This window comes from Gossypium hirsutum, chromosome A13 (assembly GCF_007990345.1).
Source record: "Gossypium hirsutum isolate 1008001.06 chromosome A13, Gossypium_hirsutum_v2.1, whole genome shotgun sequence".
In the NCBI taxonomy this organism is placed as follows: Eukaryota; Viridiplantae; Streptophyta; class Magnoliopsida; order Malvales; family Malvaceae; genus Gossypium; species Gossypium hirsutum.
In genome coordinates this window covers 108,341,450-108,366,321 of record NC_053436.1, presented here as the reverse complement: position 1 = coordinate 108,366,321, position 24,872 = coordinate 108,341,450, and the positions used below count along the sequence as shown (strand labels likewise).

General features: G+C 36.8%; 1 long non-coding RNA gene across 1 annotated transcript; it reads left to right on the top strand.

The window, feature by feature from the left end:
• Positions 1–14,008: 14,008 nt before the first annotated feature.
• LOC121212609 (uncharacterized) lies at positions 14,009–14,384 on the top strand. The gene is made up of 2 exons (XR_005907893.1): positions 14,009–14,069; positions 14,202–14,384. It is a non-coding gene; the product is annotated as an uncharacterized lncRNA (long non-coding RNA).
• The last annotated feature ends 10,488 nt before the right edge of the window (positions 14,385–24,872 follow it).

The following is a 24,872-nucleotide window of genomic DNA, read 5'->3' as shown; positions in this document are numbered from 1 at the left end:
CGATTTTTCTCCTTTTCTTTTAACCCTAAATAACCCGGAATTACTCCTTTTAAATCGTGACTGGAGTTTTGAAAAAATGCTTATTCTCGGAGATACGAGGTGTTGTTCCCTAACTTACTGGGTATGGCATTTCGTTACCTCGAAATAAGATTTTTGCAAGTAAAGGCAATATTCGGTGTTTGGGAATTCGAGGAAACGTGCCCTAACTTACTGGGTTTCGATTTTCCTCGTTCACCTTAACTAACTGAATAACCTTTTGAAATACACGAATTTTTATATAAAAGGCAAGCTCCTGAGATGGTGCTGTACAAATTTGAGCAGTTTCTTTACAAGAGGGATCGTTTTAATTTTTCAAGTTTCAAATTTTCGACACTAAGACACTAATTAATCAACTAGTACCAATTTTGGCGTATCGAGGTGCTAATCCTTCCCGGGTAACGACTCCCGAACTCATTTTCTGAATTTCGTAGACCAAAATCGTTTTTAATAAAATTAAATCATTTATTAAAAACAACCACCTTTTGAGGTGACCCATCACACCTCGTCAAAAAGGATTGGTGGCGACTCCCGTTTTCATTCTTTTTTTCAAAATCCAAGTCGACCCCGTTTTCATCCAAAAAATGGTGTCAACAGCTTGGCGACTCCGCTGGGGACTTTTCAAAATAAGTGAGTCAAGCCACGAGTTGATTATTTTTTGTCTTTTTGTCGAAAGTTGAAAATTTGATTTAAATATACGATCTTCTCATTGCATTTCATTTGTTTGAGCTATAGTTTTCATCATGTTTCGTATTTTAAACTTTTATATCTTTGCATTGCATTGCATGACCGTTGGTCACACCTTTTAAGTGGGAGTGAGAAGCTACTCCTTCGTGAGGTTTTCACCTCCGTGCAGGATAGTGGATCGCTTTCGGATACATCCGTACCTATGTCTTCGTGAGATTTTCATCTCCGTGCAGCCATAGGGAAATGTATTCCCCTGAACTGAACTCGGTCTATATGAGCCTATAATGGGTGAAGATCGAGGAATCTGCTGGTTCGGGTACCTTTGCTTTAGAACCAAACCCCATGTAGTAAACCTTAGGAACTCACCTTAAGTAGAACTACACCAAACCCTAGTAGATACCCTGATGTGCTTTTATTCTTTTTGAATTGTCTTGGATTATATGTTTATATCTGGTACTGATATTTGTTGTTTTACTTTGGATGCATGACATTTCAACTGCATGGCATTTCATTATTTCAAGGCGTTGGTTCATATTCGGTTTCTAGAAAGAAAGCTTATCATGGAAAGAAGGTTTCTTGATAAGGTGGAAGATAACGCGGCAGTCCGAATTTGGTCGGAAACGACACAGCAAGAGAAAGGGGATAGTTTGGCTGAAGGATATATATCAGAGCTATGGGACTTTACCCGCATCAGCATAACCCAGAACGATTTACAAGAGTTGAAAGGAATTTGGGACCATTGGGACGAGGAGGCCAGACAGTTGTTTTATTCCCATTACGGGGACTTGCCGTACCTGCTAGATATGAAGGTAGATAAGCACCTATTCCGGGCTCTCGCACAATTTTGGAATCCCACCTATAGTTGTTTTTCGTTCGGGAAAGTTGACTTGGTGCTTACGATAGAAGAATATATGGCTTTACTTCGGTGTTCAAAGAGTCAAGTCGACAGAATCTACTCAAGAGCCGCAAATGTACCCTTTTTGAGAAGGTTAATGAACATAACAGGCATGAGTGAGCAGTGGGTTACGGCCCGAATTAAACAAAAAGGGATAACAAGTGCATTTCTTGGAGGAGTTTGAAAGATGTGGCTTTGGTGCACCCGGATATAAAAAAGAGGGTAGATATCTTCGCCCTAAGCATATATGGCTTAGTTATCTTTCCTAGAGCTTTGGGGCATATTGATGAGGCGGTTACTGATTTGTTCGACCGCCTTGATAAAGGAGTTACCCCGGTTCCAGCAATTTTAGCGGAGACATTCAGATCATTGAGTACCTGTCGGCGAGCGGGCGAAGGCAGGTTCATTGGATGTGCACAGTTGTTACTTGCATGGTTCCACAGTCATTTTTGGAAAGTGGATAAGGTGTCATATCGGGTCTTCTCTGAAAACTATTCGCCGCTAAAGGAGATGATAGCTACACCGAGAAGGGACGACATTTCAATGGAAAAATGGATGGCAATTCTTCAAAACTTGCATGAAGAAGACATTGAATGGAGAGCTCCGTGGTTACTTCCAGACGAAATTTTGTACCGATGCGGTAGTTTTGATTGGGTCCCTTTGCTTGGAATCTGGGGAGCTATTGGCTATGCCCCGTTATTAGTGCTCAGACAGTACAGATCAAGACAGTTTATACCCGCAACCCAGGGGCTGGCCGAGTGTGAATTCTCGTATGGGGGTGATGGCTACAAAAAGAGGATTCGAGAGATATCCAATGCGTGGAATCAGACTCGCCAAATGAAGCGATTAGCTGTAGGACCAATGACAACCCCCGAATATGAAGAATGGAGGGTCAGAAGAATCAATGACAATGTCCCCAAATCAAGCCCCGAAGGCAGTCATTCGATAGAGGAGCACTTACGGGTCATCCCTTCTGAACTAGAAATTTTGAAGCAAGATTTTGAAAGAAGAAGTGCAGAGTTGGAAAAACAGATAGAGCAAATGGAGGAAGAAAAAACAAACTTAAGGTTGGATGTAGATGTCCAGAAGCTCGAGATGGAGCGATTAAGAAAAGGAAAAGCTAGGGCTGAAGAAGATCTGGACAGTCTGAAAACAGATTACAAGAAGTTGCGATCATCAATGAGAACCGCCGGGTTGGGAAAGACTTCTGAACAATGGCGCAAGGAAGTTCAAGAAGAAAAGAACAAAGCTGATAGATGGGAAACGAGGTTTCAAGAAGTTCAAACCCAGAACGAGACTTTAAAGAAGAGTCTGTCAGAGAATCAGAAAGAAAAAGGGGAACTAGAAAATAGAGTGTCCGAGTTAGAAGAATCTCTCCATCGGCATCGAAATCGAAATTCTGTGATGGAATTAAAAGCAAGCCTAAGTAGAATTGAAGAGATGAAACGAAGAATTGAAGAGTTAGAAGCAACATTGCGAAGTTGCGAGATGCGGATTGAGCACATGAGATCTAATGAAGATCGTCAAACCGAGCAGTTGCACTACTTTCAGAACCAAGTAAGAGATAGAGATCAAATCATGGGAGAAGCCGTGCTTCAAATCCGAGAGGTGGCTGATCACTTGCAGACGTTAGCAGTACAAGCTGATGTGTTAAGCGTGAAGTACGAATTAGAGTCGAGTCGAGGACAGGAGCTAGCCTCGTTGCTTAGGAGGATTAGAATTTTGAGTTTTAGGGCTAAGTCGTATATGTAATCCACCTTATGTAAAAAAGTTTATTTTCTAGTAAAGTTTTCATAATGAAATTGAACTAGAATTAACGCCTTTTGCATTCATTTCATGCATTGCATTATATGCATTAATGACCATTAAAAAACCCTAACTAAATAAAATTATTTTAGTTAACCTGGAAAACCGTCACTCTTACGGAACTCGAGCGAAGTCAAGGAACATGGATCAAAGACTAGAAAAACTTGAGCAGCTCCAAAGAGATATGCAAGATCAGATAGAAGAGCGGTTGGAAAAGATTCAGCGAGAGATGCGAGAATCCCAAGACGACATGATGGCAAAGTTAACGCAACTATTGAAAGGAGGAAAAGACAAGGGAAAGGACCCTATTGTTAATGTTGAAGAAGGAAATAGTGATGAACCCCTTTACCCTCCAGGCTTTACCCCTCTGCACGCGCATACTCAAGCTGAAATGTATCCACAAAGACCCTCTGTTACAATTAGACCCCAACAATTCCAAACGAGTCCTCCAATCGGAATAAGTAACAATTCTGGAGAGAATCTCACCAATCTCATAGTCCCTGACCTCGATGACGTGGCAGAAGTGGAAAAGACGAAAGTGGATCTGTCAAAGCAATTGGAAGACCGATGTAAATGGCTGGAGGAAAAGTTTAAGGCCATGGAAAGTGCTGATTACCACCGAGGAATGGACGCTAAAGATCTGAGCTTGGTGCCTGATTTAATCCTCCCTCCTAAGTTTAAAATGCCGGAGTTTGAAAAATATGACGGGACAAGTTGTCCCGATGCTCATATCACTATGTTTTGCCGAAGAATGACCGGGTACATCAACAACGAGCAGCTGTTGGTTCACTGTTTTCAGGATAGTTTGATCGGGTCAGCGGCTAGATGGTACAATCAATTGAGTCGAGCTGAAATCCACTCTTGGAAAGATTTGGCGCAGGCCTTTATAAAACAGTACAGACATGTGATGGACATAGCACCCGATCGAATTGTATTGCAAAATATGGAAAAGAAAACTAATGAGAGCTTTCGCCAGTATGCTCGAAGATGGAGGGAGGTAGCAGCACAAGTTCAACCACCACTTTTAGAAAATGAGATAACTATGCTTTTTATCAATACTTTGAAAGCTCCATTTCTCAATCACATGCTGGGTAGTGCCACCAAAAGCTTTTCAGACATAGTGATGTCTGGAGAAATGATAGAAAATGCCATAAGGAGTGGCAAGATAGAAGCAGGAGAAAGTGCTAAAATGTCAGCACCGAGAAAGAAGGAGCATGAGATAAACAACACAAGCATGTTTAACAAGAACCATTCTAGATCAATCACGGTGGGACAAGCCAGAGCAACAACCACTAATCAGCAAGGTTCTTCGAGACGGGAGTCCAATTCAAGGCCAAATATAGAAAGACCTCAATTCACACCTATCCCGGTGACGTATAAAGAATTGTATCAGAATTTATTTGATGCACATGTGGTATCTCCATTTTACCTAAAACCCATGCAACCTCCGTACCCCAAATGGTATGACACAAACTCCCAATGCGAGTACCACGCGGGGATTAAGGGGCACTCGATTGAGAACTGCACTGCATTCAAGAAGTTAGTGGAGAAACTTATCAATATGGGGATCGTAAAGATTGGCGACTCATCGGGGCCAAATGTAGCAGAAAATCCGTTGCCCAATCATGACGATAATAGGGTAAACGCGATAAGTGAGAATGAAGGAAGAAGAGTCAAAGCCAACGTGGCAGAGATAAAAACCCCTCTTGGATGGGTTTGGAAACAAATGGTAAAAAGAGGTCTTATCAAGCAAGATTCGATAGAAAGGCCTGAACAAGCAAAGAGATTTTGTGAGTTCCACGCAGAAGAAGATCATGACATCCAGGAATGCACCGAGTTCAGAATCGTGGTGCAAAACTTTATGGATAGCAAAGAAATGGAGTTTTATGAAGAAATCAAAGGGTTAAAAGAGGAAGAAGTTTGTGCTACAGGAGAAGGATCTGCAAGGAGAACCCAAGAGCTTCGTCATCCAGTGGTTATCATTTCAAAGCCAATGAACAAAGAATCTGGAATACAAATAGGGCCAAAAGTTATAATCCAAAAACCTGTATCCTTTCCTTACAAGGATAACAAAAAGGTTCCTTGGAGTTACGATTGCAATGTGACGATTCCAGGAAAAGAGAGCTCGGTAAATGCTTCAGAAAAGAAGGAAGGATTCTATACACGAAGTGGAAAGCGCTATGATTCGGCAGACGCGATAGTGGAATCTGGAAAAGAAAAAGCTTTAGCAGTTGAGCTAGGAAAAACAAAAACAGACGAAATTGAATCGAGTGTCAATCAGCCGGTAACTGAAAATCAAGCCAAAGAATTTCTAAAATTCTTGAAACATAGCGAGTACAGCGTGGTAGAACAATTACATAAGCAACCGGCTCGTATCTCCGTACTTGAGTTGCTTATAAGTTCAGAGATACGTCGTAATGCGTTGATTAAGGTGCTAATGAAACTTATGTCTCTAAAGATATCTCGGTGAATAAGTTGGACCGCTTGGTTAATAATATCAATGCCGATAATTTCATCTTTTTTAATGATGATGAAATACCGCAAGGGGGAAGAGGATCTACCAAAGCATTACACATCACTGCTCGTTGCGGGAGTATATGTTAGCTGGAGTGCTAATTGACAATGGATCAGCCTTGAATGTTTTACCCCTATCTACCTTAAGTAGGTTACCGGTGGATAACTCTCACATGAGATCATGCCAAAATATAGTGAGAGCATTTGATGGTACCGAAAGAAAGGTGATAGGAAGAATAGAAGTACCTCTTTTAATTGGCCCAAATACATACGATGTGGACTTCCTAGTATCAAGCCGTCATATAATTGCTTATTAGGAAGACCCTGGATTCATTCGGCAGGGGCGGTGCCTTCATCATTGCACCAGAAGTTAAAATTGGTAATAGAAGGCCGGTTAATTACAATTGACGCCGAGGAAGATATCATTGCATTGGTAACCAATGATACACCATATTTGGGAATAGACGACGAGGCAGTTGAATGTTCTTTTCGATCTTTGGATTTCGTAAATGCAACCTTTGTCATAGGGGGAAAGAAGATTCCGATGCCCAGCATGTCTAAAGCCACAAGGATGGGATTACAAGCGACAGTTGGGAAAGGAGCTGTGCCTGGAAGAGGACTTGGAAGATGCCTTCAGGGAAGGATGGGGGCACCAGTAGTGAAATACAAACAAGATCGTTTTGGTTTAGGATTTAAACCAAATACCAAACAGAGAAGGAAAGAGTTAGAAAAGAGACAAGATAGAAGGAAGGCGCGTTTGAACGGAAAAGAAGTCGACTGGGAACCTATGGCTTTCCCCCACATATCCAGGACATTTATGTTGGGAGGAACTATGTATTCTGAACTGAGGGCTCCAAGAAAGAAGACCGCAGAGGAAATGTTAAGAAACTTAAGCATCAATGCCATATGTGAAGAAGAATTTGAAGGAGGAAGTACATCAGGCATATATCCCGTTGAACCTGGGAGTGTTTTAAACAATTGGACTGCGGAAGAAATGCCTGAAGTTTTTAGAGCTTTTCCAGAGTAATATTCAAAACATTAATTGTTCTAAGCCTAGAGAAAATGAAAACTTTTGTGAACTGAAATAGGCTTATATGTGGACATTGTGATTTCAATGAAATATATCTTCGCATTTTGAGTATATATTCTTTTCAAATTCTTTTTTTCATACATTCATGGTCATACTAAATAAGAATCCTTAAATTCATACATTCCCTATACATTCTTTGATACCTATAACAGGTCCCAAGATATCAATGATATGAGTGACTCTACTATGGACTTAGAAAATCTTTTTGAAAGAGATATGTGTCCAGAGGAATCTCAAGATTTTGAAGATAACACAGATTGCAACCTATCTCCGGACTTGTTGAGAATGGTAGAGCAGGAAGAGAAACAGATTCTACCCCACGAAGAGACGATAGAGACAGTGATCTTGGAAGAGGGAAAGGTGTTAAAGATTGGTACCCGCATAGCTGAAGAAGTAAAACAAGACCTCATTGAATTGCTGCGAGAGTTCAAAGATGTCTTCGCATGGTCATACCAAGATATGCCGGGGTTAAGTACTGACATCGTGGTTCACCGACTTCCTATAAAGGAGGATTGCAAACCAGTTCAGCAAAAACTCCGAAGAATGAGGCCTGATATCGTGTTAAAAATAAAAGAAGAGGTGCAAAAGCAATTCGACGCTGGGTTCCTGAAGGTGGTCAAATACTCCGAGTGGGTAGCTAACATTGTTCCTGTCCCTAAGAAAGATGGGAAGGTACGAATGTGTGTGGATTATAGAGATCTAAATAAGGCTAGCCCAAAAGATAACTTTCCCTTGCCGCATATCGACGCCTTGGTAGACAATACAGCAGGACATTCGCTGTTTTCTTTCATGGATGGCTTCTCGGGATATAACCAAATTAATATGCATCCCGAGGATATGAGGAAAACTACGTTCATAACCCTATGGGGAACTTTTTGTTATAAGGTGATGCCATTTGGGTTGAAAAATGCAGGGGCAACGTATCAGAGGGCCATGGTAACACTGTTCCATGACATGATGCATAAGGAGTTAGAAGTCTATGTTGATGACATGATTGCAAAATCTAAAACAGAAAAGGAACATGTGCAGGTCCTTAAGAAATTATTTACGAGATTGAGGAAATTTCAGCTAAAGCTAAATCCAGCAAAATGCACATTCGGGGTCAGATCAGGAAAATTGCTTGGATTCGTGGTCAGTGAAAGAGGAATTGAGATTGATCCTGACAAAGTAAGAGCAATACAAGAATTACCCCCGCCGCGTACTCAAAAGGAGGTTCGAGGTTTTCTAGGAAGGCTGAACTATATTGCTCGGTTCATCTCACAGCTAACTGAGAAATGCGACCCCATATTTCGCCTCCTCAAGAAACATAATCCAGGTGTATGGGATGATGAATGTCAAAAAACTTTTGAAAAAGTCAAACATTACTTATCCAACGCCCCAGTACTGATGCCACCCTGCCCAGACAAACCGCTCATACTGTATTTGGCAGTATTTGAAAATTCTATGGGATGCGTGCTTGGTCAACATGACGAATCAGGACGAAAGGAAAGAGCGATCTACTATCTCAGTAAGAAGTTCACCGAATGCGAAACAAGATATTCGCCAATCGAGAAATTATGTTGTGCTTTAATTTGGACAACTCGGAGACAGAGACAGTACATGTTGTACCATACGACCTGGTTAATCTCCAAATTAGACCCTCTGAAATACTTGATGGAGTCAGCCGCTCTGAATGGAAGAATGGCTCGATGGCAAATTCTTCTATCTGAATTTGACGTAGTCTATGTGAACCAGAAGGCGGTCAAAGGGAGTGCAATAGCGGAATTCCTAGCAAGTAGGGCTCTCGATGATTATGAGCCATTGAACTCCGATTTCCCAAATGAGGATTTGATGTATGCCGCAACCGTAAAGAAAGATTTCCAAGAAGGTGGTCCTTGGAAGTTGAGTTTTGACGGAGCTTCAAATGCTATAGGCAACGGAATTGGGGCAGTACTCGTGTCCCCTAGTGGAGATTATTATCCTTTCACTAGCAAATTGGACTTTGACTGCACAAATAATATGGCTGAGTATGAAGCTTGCATTATGGGCATTCGGGCAGCCATAAAGCGGAAAATTAAGGTGCTAGAGGTATACGGGGACTCTGCATTAGTAATTTACCAGCTCAAGGGGGAATGGGAAACAAGAGACCCGAAGTTGGTTCGCTATCGAAAATTGGTTATGGAATTGATCGAGGAATTTGATAGTGTCACCTTTAGTTACCTCCCACGAGATGAAAACCAGATGGCAGATGCTTTGGCCACTTTATCCTCCATGTTTAAAGTGAACAAATTAGAAGATATGAAGCCTATCCAGATCAGCATCTATGAGGTTCCAGCCCATTGTTGCAACATTGACAATGAAGAGGGAAAGGATGATCACCCTTGGTACCATGACATATTACGATATGTGAAGAGTCGCGAGTACCCTGACCATGCGACAGAAAATGATAAGAAGACATTAAGGAGATTAGCCATTGACTATGTCCTTGATGGGGAAATTTTGTATAAAAAAGGAAAAGATCAAGTACTGTTAAGGTGTGTGGATGCTGTTGAGGCAAAGGAAATTTTGGAAGAAGTGCATGAAGGTATCTACGGAACGCATGCCAATGGCTTCACGATGGCCAGACAAATTATGAGATTTGGGTACTATTGGTCCACCATGGAAGGGGATTGCATTAATTATGCCAAGAGGTGCCATAAATGTCAAATTTATGGTGACAAAATGCACGCACCACCTTCACCCCTTCATGTTATGGTTTCTCCATGGCCTTTCTCCATGTGGGGAATGGACGTTATCGGGCCAATATCTCCAAAAGCTTTCAATGGGCATCGTTTTATCTTTGTGGTTATTGATTACTTCACTAAATGGGTGGAGGCGGCTTCATATGCAAATGTCACGAAGTCGGCAGTTAGCAAGTTTCTGAAAAAAGAGATCATATGTCGATACGGGATGCCTGAAAGGATCATATCCGATAATGCGCTGAACTTAAACAACAACTCAATAGCGGAAGTTTGTAGTCAGTTCAAGATCAGACACCACAATTCGTCACCGTACCGTCCAAAAATGAATGGTGTCGTGGAAGCAGCTAACAAAAACATCAAGAAAATTATAGGAAAAATGACTGAAACCTACAAAGATTGGCACGAGAAATTACCTTTTGCTCTCCTGGCATATCGCACTTCTGTTAGAACCTCTACCGGGGCAACACCATTTTCTTTAGTCTATGGGATGGAAGCAGTTTTACCCATAGAAGTTGAAATTCCTTCTCTCCGAGTATTAACTGAACTAAAGTTGGATGAGGCTGAATGGATTCAATCCAGATATGACCAGTTAAACTTGGTAGAAGAAAAGAGGTTAAAAGCTATTCGTCATGGTCAGATGTATCAGAAACGAATGATGCGAGCTTACAACAAAAAAGTTCGTCCCAGAGAATTTTACGAGGGGGACCTGGTGCTGAAAAAGATTCTTCCTCTACAAAAGGATTTTAGAGGAAAGTGGATGCCAAATTGGGAAGGTCCTTATGTGGTAAAAAAGGCCTTTTCAGAAGGAGCTTTAATCCTGAGCGAAATGGATGGTAAAAGCCTGTCAAATCCTGTAAATTCAGACTCAGTCAAGAAGTATTTCACTTAAAAAGGGGGCATTAAAAAAAAAAAAGGGAGAGGCCAAGGTGAAAACCCGCAAAAGGCACCTTGAGACCAAAGGGGATTTGAGTTGAAAACCTGAAAAAGGCGGCTCGAATTTTGAAGCGTGAGGTGAACGGAACGGCTCGAATTTTTGAGCAGGATCTGAGGCATGTGGTGGTCTTACTACACCTGAATCGCAAGAAAGAGTAGGTGACATCTTGGGGTATCGACAAAATACTGTAGATTCCAAACACATATTAAATGGTCTTTAGAAAACTTGTGCAGGGAAGCTCGTGCTGCGATATCTGGGGCACCTGTTGTCATCTTATACTTGGCAAAATTTGTTGTCTTGATTATTGTATTCAGTTCAAGCTTTGCTCCCCAATAAAATTTCATTCTTGTCCATTGTCTTATTTTATTTTTTATCTTAGCAAAATTTGCTATCTCGATTAACTCATTCATCTCGAGATTTGTTCTCAATAACATTTGTTTGTTCGTTGTGGTAACCTTCTCGAAAAACATTTAGAATAACTATTAGTAAACTGAATGTTCAAGCAATTGGAGTTTTGCATATTACTCTAGAAATTTCTAAATAATGAAGGAGCCTGAAACAGGACTGTTGTTTAGAGCACACCAAATTCAAAGTGTCCAAAAAGGAAGAGTCCAAGTCAGGACTATCCTTTCAAATTTTGTTGTCCAAACATTGAACAAAATGACAAGATGTCGTGTTGGTGGCAAAGCTTCAATGAACAAACAAGCGATGTTCACCAAGTAATAAGAAAAGGTTTTCTCGGAGAAGGAAATTTTGCATTTGTACATAAACATTTGGTATGACACCTTGGGAATGGTGTAGGAGATCAAAGAGTTTCACATTCTGTATCCTTGAATTGTGATAGCAGAGGATCGAGAAAAAGCCATATCTTTCTACCCTTAGTTTACGGTGGGAGATTGATGGTACAAATTTTATGTCCCAGTGGATTAAACTTTGACGTTCGCAGTGGGGGCAATCTGACTAAGTGTTTCTTTGGATGCCAACCGAGCAAGAAGGCGTTGTAACACGTCAGTGATAAAACATGAGCAATGACAACTCAAACATTAAAAATGGATCATTCTCATGACATTCTGCATTCATTCATACACATCTAGTTAGAAGCATTTGATTCATTCTGATCATGCCATCCTAAACACTAGGCATAAATAGGTCCATAAAATGGATTTTACAGGTCATGTTCCCCAGAGAACAGATCAAAGAAACAGATCCTATACCCTTGAAGTTGCAATGGGAGGGATTGAAGTCATTAAAGTAGATCTTGTCTTCATGTATTGGCGTGAAGTAGATCGAAGATAGCAGGTCCTATCTTCCTATATTGATAGGAAGTGGATCCAGGATGCAGATCTTGTCTTCCCATATTGGTGGCGAAGTAGATCGCAGAAAGCAGATCTTGTCTTCATGTATTGGCGTGAAGTAGATCGAAGGTAGCAGATCCTATCTTTCTATATTGGTAGGAAGTGGATCGAAGATGCAGATCTTGTCTTCCCATATTGGTGGCGAAGTAGATTGCAGAAAGCAGATCTTGTCTTCATGTATTGGCGTGAAGTAGATCGAAGGTAGCAGATCCTATCTTTCTATATTGGTAGGAAGTGGATCGAAGATGCAGATCTTGTCTTCCCATATTGGTGGCGAAGTAGATCGCAGAAAGCAGATCTTGTCTTCATGTATTGGCGTGAAGTAGATCGAAGATAGCAGGTCCTATCTTCCTATATTGATAGGAAGTGGATCCAATATGCAGATCTTGTCTTCCCATATTGGTGGCGAAGTAGATCGCAGAAAGCAGATCTTGTCTTCATGTATTGGCGTGAAGTAGATCGAAGATAGCAGGTCCTATCTTCCTATATTGATAGGAAGTCGATCCAAGATGCAGATCTTGTCTTCCCATACTGGTGGTGAAGTAGATTGAAGATTGCAGATCTTGCCTTCCTGTATTTGGCAGCGAAGCAGATCAAAGATGGCAGATTTTACCTTCCTGACCACAGTGGAGTACACTGAAGCCGATAATTCTATCTCCCTGTATTTGGCAGTGGAATAGATTGAAGATTGCAGATCTTGCCTTCCTGTATTTGGCAGCGAAGCAGATCAAAGATGGCAGATTTTACCTCTCTGACTACAGTGGAGTACATTGAAGCCGATAACTCTATCTCACTGTATCTGGCAGTGGAATAGATTGAAGATTGCAGATCTTGCCTTCCTGTATTCGGCAGCGAAGCAGATCGAAGATGGCAGATTTTACCTCCCTGACTACAGTGGAGTACATTGAAGCCGATAACTCTATCTCACTGTATCTGGCAGTGGAATAGATTGAAGATTGCAGATCTTGCCTTCCTGTATTAGGCAGCGAAGCAGATCGAAGATGGTAGATTTTACCTCCCTGTGACTACAGTGGAATACATTGAAGCCGATAACTCTATCTCCCTGTATCTGGCAGTGGAATAGATTGAAGATTGCAGATCCTGCCTTCCTATATTGGTAGGAAGTGGATTGAAAACAGACTCTATTTCCCTGTATTTAGCAGTGGAATAGATTGCAGGTCGAAGATGGCGGATTTTACCTCTCCGATTACAGTGGAGTACATTAAAGCCAGTAGTTCTATCTCCTTGGGCAACAGTGGAATAGATCGAAGATTACAATCTTATCTCCCTAAGCAGTAGTAGAGTAGATCACATTAAGTCTTATCTCCCTAAGCAGTAGTGGAGCAGATAAAACCACAGATCTTATTTCCCTAAGCAATAGTGAAGCAGATCGCATCAAGACTTATCTCCCTAAGTAGTAGTGGAGCAGACTAAAAACACAAATCTCATCCCCATGGAGTCGTAGCAGAGTAGATTGAAGCTACAAGGCGTATCTGAAGTTGCAGTAGAGTGGATCGAAGCAACAAGACGTAGCAGACTGGAATAAGGCTACTGGAAGAAGATGAGCACCAAAAAATCAAGACTCGGCAAGACCGGGCAAAATTGGCCCTTTTGATGTCTTTGCTCTATTCTCGTTACACGAAAATGAGCAAAGAGGGGCAGCTGTAAAGGCCCAATTTTGGCCCAACTTAAACCAACCTAATCCCAACCCAAACACAAAAAATAAATAAATAAATAAATAAAAACCTTGGCCACCTACTCCACCACCTTTGTTGGCCACCCACCTTAGCCACCAACTCCACCACCCTTGGCCACCTAAACCACCCCAACCACTCCACTTGTAAAATTTGGCTATAAAAGCCATTCAAGACTTTGTTTTGAGGTGGGTTTTTGGTTTTTTGGAGAAGGATTGTTCTTTGTTTTGGAGGAGGTTTTTTTTGTTTTTTGGAGGTGTTTTTTTTGTAAAAAAGGTTATTTTTGTTTCTTGGAAAGGCTAGTTTTTGGAGATTAATCAAAGATCAAAGCAAAAGAGGTTTCTTTTGTCTATTCTTATCTTTAGTTCTTTGTTTGTTTATTGTTTTCCTTTCAATTTTATTTTGTTTTTTTTATACGAAAGTAAAAAATAAAAGTAAGAAGCTTACCCATACTTTCATTATCGAAAAAGGTTTTTTTGAGGTCCGGCCGCCGTGTATGGTGGCGCCGATGGCGGCCCGTGGGGGTCCATGACCGAAGCAAAGCCGGACCAACGGCCGGATTTAGAAAAGAGGGAGAAAGAGAGTTGAGAGCTTTATTTTATTATTTTATTATTTTTACTATTATTTATATTATTATTATTATTTCTCATGTATATATTATTTTTTATATTATTATTATATTATATATGCCCTCTCCATATTTATTTATATTATTACTATCATTATTGTTACTTTTATTATTTTTTATTTCTAACTACTATTATTATATATATGTATTATTGTTTGTATTATTATTATTATCACCCCTATTGTTATTACTTTACTTTTGTATTCTAATATATTATTAATATTACTTATATTTTTATTATTTTTGCTATCACTATTACTATTATATATTAGTGTATATTTTTATGTATATATATATTTTATATATAGTATTATTTTTATTACTTTAATTTAATATTTTTATTATATTTGCTTTTTTGTATTTCTATATTTATTATTATTATATAGTAGTGTGTATTTCTATTATATACATATATATATACATTTATATATAGTATTATTGTTTACTTTACTTTAATATTATTCTTATTATCATTATATCCAACCCAATAATAATTCTTTCATAAAAGTAATATTCCGTATTTGGTAATTCGAGACAATCGTGCCCTAACTTATTGGGTTTCGATTTTTCTCCTTTAACCTAAATAACGGAATACTCTTTTAAATCGTGACATGAGTTTTGAAAAATGCTTATTCTCGGAGATACGAGGTGTTGTTCCCTAACTTACTGGGTATGGCATTTCGTTACCTCGAAATAAGATTTTTGCAAGTAAAGGCAATATTCGGTGTTTGGGAATTCGAGGAAACGTGCCCTAACTTACTGGGTTTCGATTTTCCTCGTTCACCTTAACTAACTGAATAACCTTTTGAAATACACGAATTTTTATATAAAAGGCAAGCTCGTTCTTGAAAATTCAAGATGTCGTGTCCTAACTTACTGGATGTGACATTTTATATTGTGAGACGAGAAGGTCCTTAACATTTGAGCAGTTTCTTTACAAAGAGGGATCGTATTTTAAATTCTTTCAAGTTTTCAAATTTTCGACACTAAGACACTAATTAATCAACTAGGTACCAATTTTGGGCGTATCGAGGGTGCTAATCCTTCCTCGTGCGTAACCGACTCCCGAACTCATTTTTCTGAATTTCGTAGACCAAAATCGTTGTTTTAATAAAATTAAATCATTTATTAAAAACAACCACCTTTTGAGGTGACCCAATCACACCTCGTCAAAAAAGGATTGGTGGCGACTCCCGTTTTCATTCTTTTTTTTCAAAATCCAAGTCGACCCCGTTTTCATCCAAAAAATGGTGTCAACACCAACATTCACAGAATTCCCGAAAATTGGGGCGTTACACATTTAACATTTTTGGAAGAACCCTAGGGTTCCCTCCCCTTTACGTCGCGCTGCTCCCCACGTGGTGTCAGCACGTTCAACGCCTGACCACCCCTGGTGCCTCTGTTGCCTCAGCATAGCACCCTCTGGCCTCGTCCCATCACTTGCAAAAAAAAAAAGCAAGACAGAGAGCAGAAACACATAAAGCAGAGACATCGAGAATAAAAACAAGAAATATTAATAGCTGTAATAGGATTCGGCTATAAAGCCGTGAATATCTTCATTGTATAGGGGATTTTTGATGAATAAAAAAAACGATAGATTTTGAATGCAAAAAAGGAGTATCGAATACACAAAAGAAAAAAGTTTTTAACAGAAACTATACAAGGTGATTTATGCATTCATATTTATTTATTTATTTATTTTGGAATAAATAATAGTAAAATGCTTACCTGACGTTTCATTTGAGGTCACCGTGGGGATCATCACCGATTCACGAAGCCATCGGATCCTTTCGGATTCAGTCAAAGGCTACGTTGGTGAACGATGAAAGCCTAAAGCCTCTTTTTCTTTTAAGGAGTTTTTGGGTTTTATTTTGAAGGCTTTGGGGTTCTAGATAATTTTTTTACGAGAAAAAGGGGTCAAAAATGGGTCGGGGCAATTTTCGGCCACCGTACGTCGTCATTGGTTGGACTTTGGCTGGAGTTTAGCGAGTTGAGAGGGTTTGGGATTTTTTTCTTTTTGTTTTTGGAAAAGGGGAGGCTGAAAATGAGAGCTTTAACAAAATTTTGGGCTTAGATACAACCTAGAAACGGCGCCGTTTTGTGGATTAGTTTTAGGGGCCAAAACGAAGTCGTTTTAGCCTCTAACCCGAAACCCGACCCAAGAAAGCCTAGGATCCACGTGTTTTTGGACCAATGGTCTCTTTGCGCCCTTGGTCCTTCCGCTTTTGAGGCTGTTTTAATGTGGTTCTTTTATTTTTATTTATTTTTTTCAATTTTGTCACAATCTGTTTACTTTATTTCAATTTAACCCCCAAACCTTTGACAGACAAACACCTGAAACAGTGTCGTTTTGAAGGGTGGGCGATATTTTCTACTTTTGTCCCTCCACGTTGTGCGCGTATTGCAATTGAGTCCTCCCCTTTTCATCTTATTTCAGATTCCCCCCCCCCAAACACTTGTTTTGACACTCAATTTAGTCCTTTTCGTTATTTTTGTTGTTTCATTGTTAAATTGATTATTTTAATACATTATTAACCATTGTTATTACATTCGTATCCGTATTTATTTATTATTCTAATACCATTATTATTTTATTATTACTATTATTTCTATTATTATTATGGCTATTATTTTATTATGATTATATTTCTTTTTGAGTTTATCTACTTATTATTTTATTATTAATTAATTTAGCATTATTTATTATTATTATTGTTATTTTTCTTATTATTACTATTTTTGCTATCTTTTAAATCGTATTATTTAATATTACTTTATTATTTCATTCATTTGCTTATCGTCATCTTTATTTGTTTTACAAGCTGTTTTATTTATTTATTTTTTTTTGTAATTATTTACTTGTTTGTCTTCCTACTATTTATTTAGTAAAATTCCAACTCTTTCTTGCAAATTTGTACTTGTTTTAAAATCTCTTCATATATTATTTATTTTTAACCCTTTCTTTTTACTCGTTTAAATTTTCTTCCATAAATCATTCTTTTAAAATTTACATTGTTTCATATCAAATGATTCCATATAGTTCTAAATTAAATTGTTTTATACTTTATTGGTTTTAAGTTGTCACATATACTGTTTTAAGTTGTTTTCATGTTGGCTATCTTAATTTGTTCCATGTATTATTACCTTTATCATATTTTGCAATTGTTTCTTAGTTTCTTTTTATTTCGCCTTTGTGTTTATTTATTTTAATCGTTTATTAATTTAGATTTCATCATTGTTATCATCGTTATTCTTATTATTGTTATTATTATTTTTGTGTCATTGTCTTATGTTAGTTATTTCTTATTTGATCATTCATATCAATAGTTAAAAATTATGTGATCATTGTGAACTGTTTTCTTATTAGTATATTCATATTCTCATTATTTATCAATATAATAATCTTACTCGCATATTACCATTCTAAATAGAATAAATATACATCGTTTTAAATTTCATATTTACTATTATTTCATAAAAAGAAAATTCTCTAATAAAGGCAATATTTCGTGTTTGGGAAATTCGAGAGATCGTGCCCTAACGTGCTGGGTTTCGATTTTCCCGTTTGACCCAAATGATCGAATATCCTTTTAAAATTAAAATGCATAAGCTTTGAAAATAAAAAGGCAAGCTTATTTTCGGGGGTTTAAACTGTTGTGTCCTAACGTGCTAGATGTGACATTTTATTTCTTCGGGATAATAAGGTCTTCAGCATCCGCTTCGATTCATTCAAATATTTTTGTAAAATTAACATTCATAAAAGGGGATCATAAAAATTTGAAACAAGGCGATATTTCGTGTTTGGAAATTTCGAGAAATCGTGCCCTACATGCTGGGTTTCGATTTATCGTTTGACCGAAGAACCGAATATCCTTTTTAAAATTTCAATGCATGAGTTTGTAAATCATGAGATGATTTTAGTATCGAAGGTTCGAAATGTCGTGTCCTACGTACTGGATGTGATATTTTATTTCTTCGGAACAAGAGAATCTTAATATCCACCTCAAGCTATCCAAAAATTCATAAAAATGGATCATATTTTAAAATTTTCTTTTAAAATCTTTTCAACTTTCGACATCAAGACATTAATTAATCAATTAGGTACCAATTTTAGGCGTTATGAGGGTGTTAATCCTTCCTCGTACGTAACCGACTCACGAACCCGTTTTCTCAAATTTCGTAGACCAAAATCGTTGTTTTAGTAAATCAAAAATTTTATTAAAATGACCAAATTTCTAGGTGATCCGATCACACCTAAACAAAAAAGATTGGTGACTTCCAATTTTCGTTTATCATTTTCAAATATAAAGTCTATCCCCGTTTTTTCAAAAAATGGTTTCGACAGCCACCAATCTTTTTTTTTTGTTTAGGTGTGATCGGATCACCTAAAAATTGGTCATTTTAATAAAACATTTTGACTTACTAAAACAACGATTTTGGTCTACGAAATTTGAGAAAGCGGGTTCGGGAGTCGGTTACATACGAGGAAGGATTAGCACCCTTGTGACGCCCAAAATTGGTACCTACTTGATTAATTAATGTCTTAATGTCAAAATTTAAAAACTCGAAAAGAATTTAGAATACGATCCCTTTTTTATGTTGATCTATACGAAGAATTTGTTTGAGTGAATTGAAATGGACTCTAAAGACTTTCTTATCCCGAAGTAACGAAATGTCACATCCAGTACGTTAGGACACAACATTCTAGACCCTCGAGAATAAGTTGGTCTTTTGATTTTCAAAACTCACGTGTTTTAATTTTAAAAGATTATTCGATCATTTAGATCAAACGAGAAAAATCGAAACCCAGTATGTTAGGGCACGATCTCTCGAATTTTCAAATACCGAACATTGCCTTATTTTGAAAATTTCTTTGTTTCTAAAAAATTTATCAAACGTAAGTTTAAAACGACATGGGCTATTTTGAAGCATAATACAAAGATAACCAATTAAGTTTAAACATAGTTAATGAGGAATAATAATGCAATAATATGAAAAAACTATACAAGTCAAGAATATGTGATAAATAAATGATATAAAAATACTAATGTACTATAATAGCCATAATAATATTAACAAACAAATGATAATAATAATACATGAATTAAATGTTCACGAAACACACCATTTTAAGAGATCGACATTAATAATTGCAAAAGAATGAAACAAAATAGTATATACGAACAATTTCGAAATGAATAAAACGTTTTAAAACAAGTAACAAATGGAATAATTACAAAGAAAGAATATAAAAAGAGTTTCCAAATGGATAATGTATAAGAACTAAAAAATAATAGAAGGAACTTTAAAATATATAAAAATTTTAAAATGAATTACATATAAAACAGTTTGGGTTAAATAATATATATAAAAATTTTGAATAGATAATATATGAAATAATCTAAAATAATTTATATATATATATATAATATTTTGAGATAAATAATATATGGAAGGTTTAAAGTAAAGAATAACAAAAATGAATTTTTTGATTAACATTTAAAATAGTATAACTAAATAGCATATAAAAACTTTAAAATAGGAAATACATATAAAATAGTTTAAAACAAAAGATATTTACGTATAAAGACCAAAATAAGTAATATAAATAATAACTTAAAAATAAATAATATATAAAATTTAAAATGGGCAATAGTTTAAAAAACATAATATGTGGAAACACTTAAAATGAATAACAATAAAACAATCTAAAAATGAACAGCAAAATGGTTTAATGATATATAAGAATTTAACAAATGAAATATAAAATCATCTAAAGTGAACTTATATATGTAACGAAAGAATGATCAACAAAAATGGATAAAAAATAAAATAAAAGATTAAAGGAATAATGAACATGTAAACAAGTAAATAGATGAATAAATAAATAAATGGATTAAAATAGAAGTAGCTCATTTGAAACTTAAACAAAATTAAAAGGGTAAACTGAAATTAAAATGAAATTTAAATTCTTAAATAATAGCAAGTGGACAAAGAAATAAAAGAATCCAAACAAGAGGTTAATTTGATTCTAAAATAAAGTTAAAGAGATAAATTAAATGAAACAAATAACATAAGGGTTATAATGTGACGCACGAAGACAAGAGAGGACCAACAGGGAAATTATCCCTTGTCATCAAAACGCCCTCGTTTCAGGCATTTAACCCTTTTAAACGGTCCAAGGACCAGAATGAAACAAAGTTAAAAGTTTGCGGTGAAATAAAAAAATAAATAAAAATAGGATATAACTAAATTGGCGCGCATCACAAAAGCGAAGGGACTAAAGTGGATATTTTCCCACTTAAAGGAAACGCGCGGACCCCCTAGAGCGGGTCGGGTCCTGCACGGGCTCTCCAAACGACGCCGTTTCGGCGTTAGAAACCCAGGTGCAAAACGGCACCGTTTTTGCATCATTATTTAAGCCAGTTTTTTTTTTATTTTTTTCATTTGCTTCCTCTTTTTCTAAAAGAAATTCAGAGAACACCCCCCAATTGCATTTTTTCTCTACAAGGGTTTTATAACCCTCCCTCTTTGAGCCGCCGTCAGACCACCGTGAACCCGTCGTGGCTTCCACAATAGATGGTGGTCCAAAGCCTCATGGAATCGGGTTTTTGACCCTTTTGAAGGACGATTCGATGGTGAGGCTCCCTAGACCGAAGAAAACAGAGGAGAAAGAACCCCTCCGCCTCCTCCTTGGGTCGATTCCGACGACGGAAAGAAGACTCTGGCGACGCAACAAAGGGGTTTTGGGTAAGTTTTCCTTCTTTCCCCTTTTATTTATATTTTTATTAAAAAAGAAATTTAAAACGTAGAAAAATAAATTAAAAAAAAAGAAAACTGAAAGAAAAAAGAACAAGAAAGTGAGATTTAAAATCAACCTTTTTGTTTTTGCTTTCAATTGCTTAATCATTTGTAACCTTTACAATATCTGGTTTTTAGGCTTATATAGCTGAGAAATATACTTGATTTAATATTATTGCTATTGTCTATGCTTTTGCTTGTCTTCTTGATCTGTTTCTGCTCTGTCTTTTTCCTTTTGCCTTTTGCTCTGTTGTCTTTCTTTGTTTCCCTTTTTTGCTTTCTTTTACAAGTGCACAAGGGGTCAACGAGGCTGTAGACGGTCATTTTGGTGAAACGGAGGCTAAACCTTAGGTGCCATGCGTGCCGAGGGCGCACATGGAGCGCGGCACACTAAGCTACTAGGGTTTTTTGTTGTTTTATATTTTGGGCTATTTTTCTAGGCTAGGTTTTTTAGTTTGGGCCTGTATTTTGCTTGGGCCTTGTAACGAAATGGATTGTTATTATTTTTTATTTTGATTTTGGTTTCTGATGGGTCCGGGTAATTTTGGCCCATTACAGGTCCCTTTTAAGTGTTTTCATGTAAAATCACTTTGTAAAAGATGCTTATCACACATCAAACTTTCAAATTCTTCCACTAAACATCAAAATACATGCAAGTCACACATAGGTAAGTTTTTGAACATGAACCCTAGCTCAAAATAATGGTAGAAATAGCTAGATCGGTTGATGATAACTTCAAAAATGTAAAGAACATTAAAAACGGGGCTAGGATGCACTTACTATTGAGCTTGAAAGTTGAAGAAACCCTAGCTATGGTGAGCATGAAAATTTCGGCTATGGCATGGAGAAGATGAGCAAATTTTGCTTGATTTTTTCCTTTTTATTCTTTTAATTACTAAATAACCGAAATGACCTTATGGCTTTTCTTTCAAATTTTTCCTATTCATGCCCATTTTTGTCCAAAATTTTAGAAATTGGTAAAATTACTATCTAAGGACCTCTAATTAATAATCCATAGCAATTTCATGCTTAAAGCTTCTAGAACTCAAGTTTTGCAACTTAATCAATTTAGTCCCTAACTTCAAATTGGACACTTTAGGCATAAAATTTCTTATGAAAATTTCACACAATTATGAAATCATATAATGGATCATCAAATGATCATAAAATAAATATTTCTATTTTAAATTTGTGGTCTCAAAACCACTATTTCAACTAGACCCTAATTCGAGATGTTACAATTACATTTTATTATTTATTATTACAAAATGTTAACCCAAATTAAGAGTGATTTAATTTGGTTAAGGCTTATTGGAATTTAGTTATTAACTAAAGTCTAAGCCTAATATATGTAGATATCTCTAGTAATTAATTTCTAATTGATGATAGGCTGATTAGAAATTAAGCTTACTGTGCAAAAGTTATATATTAAGGATATTGTCTCCAAATTACACATACATAAATTTTTTGACATCTCATCTTCTCCAAATTACTTGTGTGCTAATTTGGAAGATCAAAACCATAGGATTCAAATATGCCAAGAAATTGATAGATTCAGGTACGCTTCCGCATCTAATTTTGTTATTGATGATATGACATGACAGATCATAGTTTATTAAGTTTTGTATCTAAGAGTTTTATGGTTCTAACATGAATATCATAATTTGAGGATGTTTAATACAACTAACTCAATTTTTTTATATATCTAATCAAAATTCATGGTTCACTCTAAGTTTTATTCTTTATTTTAAATAAGTAAATAGATAAAAAGTTCGAATAACAATTTTTGGTGCACTTCATTTGCTTGCTAGTATCATATTGTAGGGCTAGAAATTGAAACAAGAAATCAACGATGAATCTTCAAAATATCTCGATTAGCTGTCCATGGTGTGAAGGAGTTCCAGAGAGTGCAAACCATTTGTTCTTCGAATGCAAATTTATTGAAGGTTTTTGGGTTAAAATATTCAATTTGTAGAAGCTTTGTTGGAAACAGGTAGATAGTTTTGAAGAATTCTACTCATTGTGTAATAACATGAATATGGCTGAAATTAGGAAAAGTTTTTGGTTAATATCAATTTCAGTAGCTTGTTGGACAACATGGTTAGCAAGAAATGGTATGGTCTTTGAAAGAAGGATGATGACTATGGAAATTTTTATTTTTCAACAAAGATGAGGGCACTACTGTGGATTAGATCTGTGTATGATTTACTAATGTTGCAAGAGAACTTTTGGTGGCTATGTCTGAATAGGTGCATGAATGATTCAATTATATTCAAACCAGGTGCATTGATATGGCGCCCTCCTCCGCATGGATGTTTAAAGTTTAATGTTTTTGGGATTACAAATGAACATAGAGTAGGTTGTGGAGGTGTCTTGAGAGATAAGGAGGGAGTCGCAATAGCTTTATTTTCAAGTTCTGTAGCAGCAAATGATATTGATTTGGCAGAGATTGGCGCAGTGATGGTAGCATTAGAAGTATTTTTAGCTATGAAATGGAAGCTAAATTATTCTCTATTTATAGAACTTGGTTCAATAGTGGTGTTTAATTTGTGTGCAAATAAGTCGATGAGACCATGGTGTCTTCAAGCAACTTTTGCAGATATTGAAAGAGACATTGAGAAGGTAGGAAATGTTATTTTTTCGTTGGCAGAAAAAAATGGAAACGAAATGGCATCTTCCTTGGAGATTGCAAGTATAAATCGTGAGGAAATGTTTAAAGCTTGGTGGTGAGCTATTGCTTTGAAGTAAACGTAGGTTTATTAGTGATTGAATGTGTTTTCTTTTAGAATGTTGTAATGTTAAACTTTGGAACATTGTTTTGTTTTTATTTAACAGCAGAACAGATCGAACGAAGCAAAAAAAAAAGTTGTGTCCATCTCATATACAACTGTTAACTAGACTTGTTCATGGGCCAAGCAATTTGCCTAAGCTCGAAGGCCCACCCAAAATTTGGAAGGGTTTGGGCAAAAATATTAGGCTCGAAAAATGGGTCTAGACAAAAAATTAAGCCTATTTAAAATATGGGCCAGACTTGGAGTTGAACATTCAAGGCTCCAGCCTGACCCATTTTTAAGTTTATAATACTTTATATTATATTATTTTTTATATATTATGTAATTTAGAACACATTAAAAAATAAACATATACTAAATATATAATACTACTCTAGTTAAACATTAAAATGATGTTAAGATGACTATATAAAAATTTTCAAACCCAATTTTGGGCCCAAAACCCCAAAGCCCACTAAATACCCACTACACCCAAAACAAATAACCTACCCAAATCACCCCAAAGACCCAAACCTACCCATGCCCACACACACAACAAAACAAAAGAGCTAAGGAAACCCTAGCCGTTCAGCACCTGCTCCCCACCCCATCCACCACCGATGTCTGCAAGCACTGCCACTGTGCCACCGCCCCACTTGCGCCTGCAACATTAAAAAAAGGAGAATAGACAGATATTAAAAAAGGGAAATGTAATGGCTATTTTAAGGCCAAATCCAAAAAGCATTGAAACATTTGGCATTTTAAAAAAAAAAATAAAAGCGAACAACATTCGATTTCAAGTAAAAACAGAGACTTTAGCAACATCAAAAGCAGGGAATAGCCCCATATAAGAGACCAGAGAACCGAAAATAGCAAATCTAATGTCTATTTTCTTTTTTTTTCTTTTCGAATTTATTTACATATATTATCCCCATCTTTAA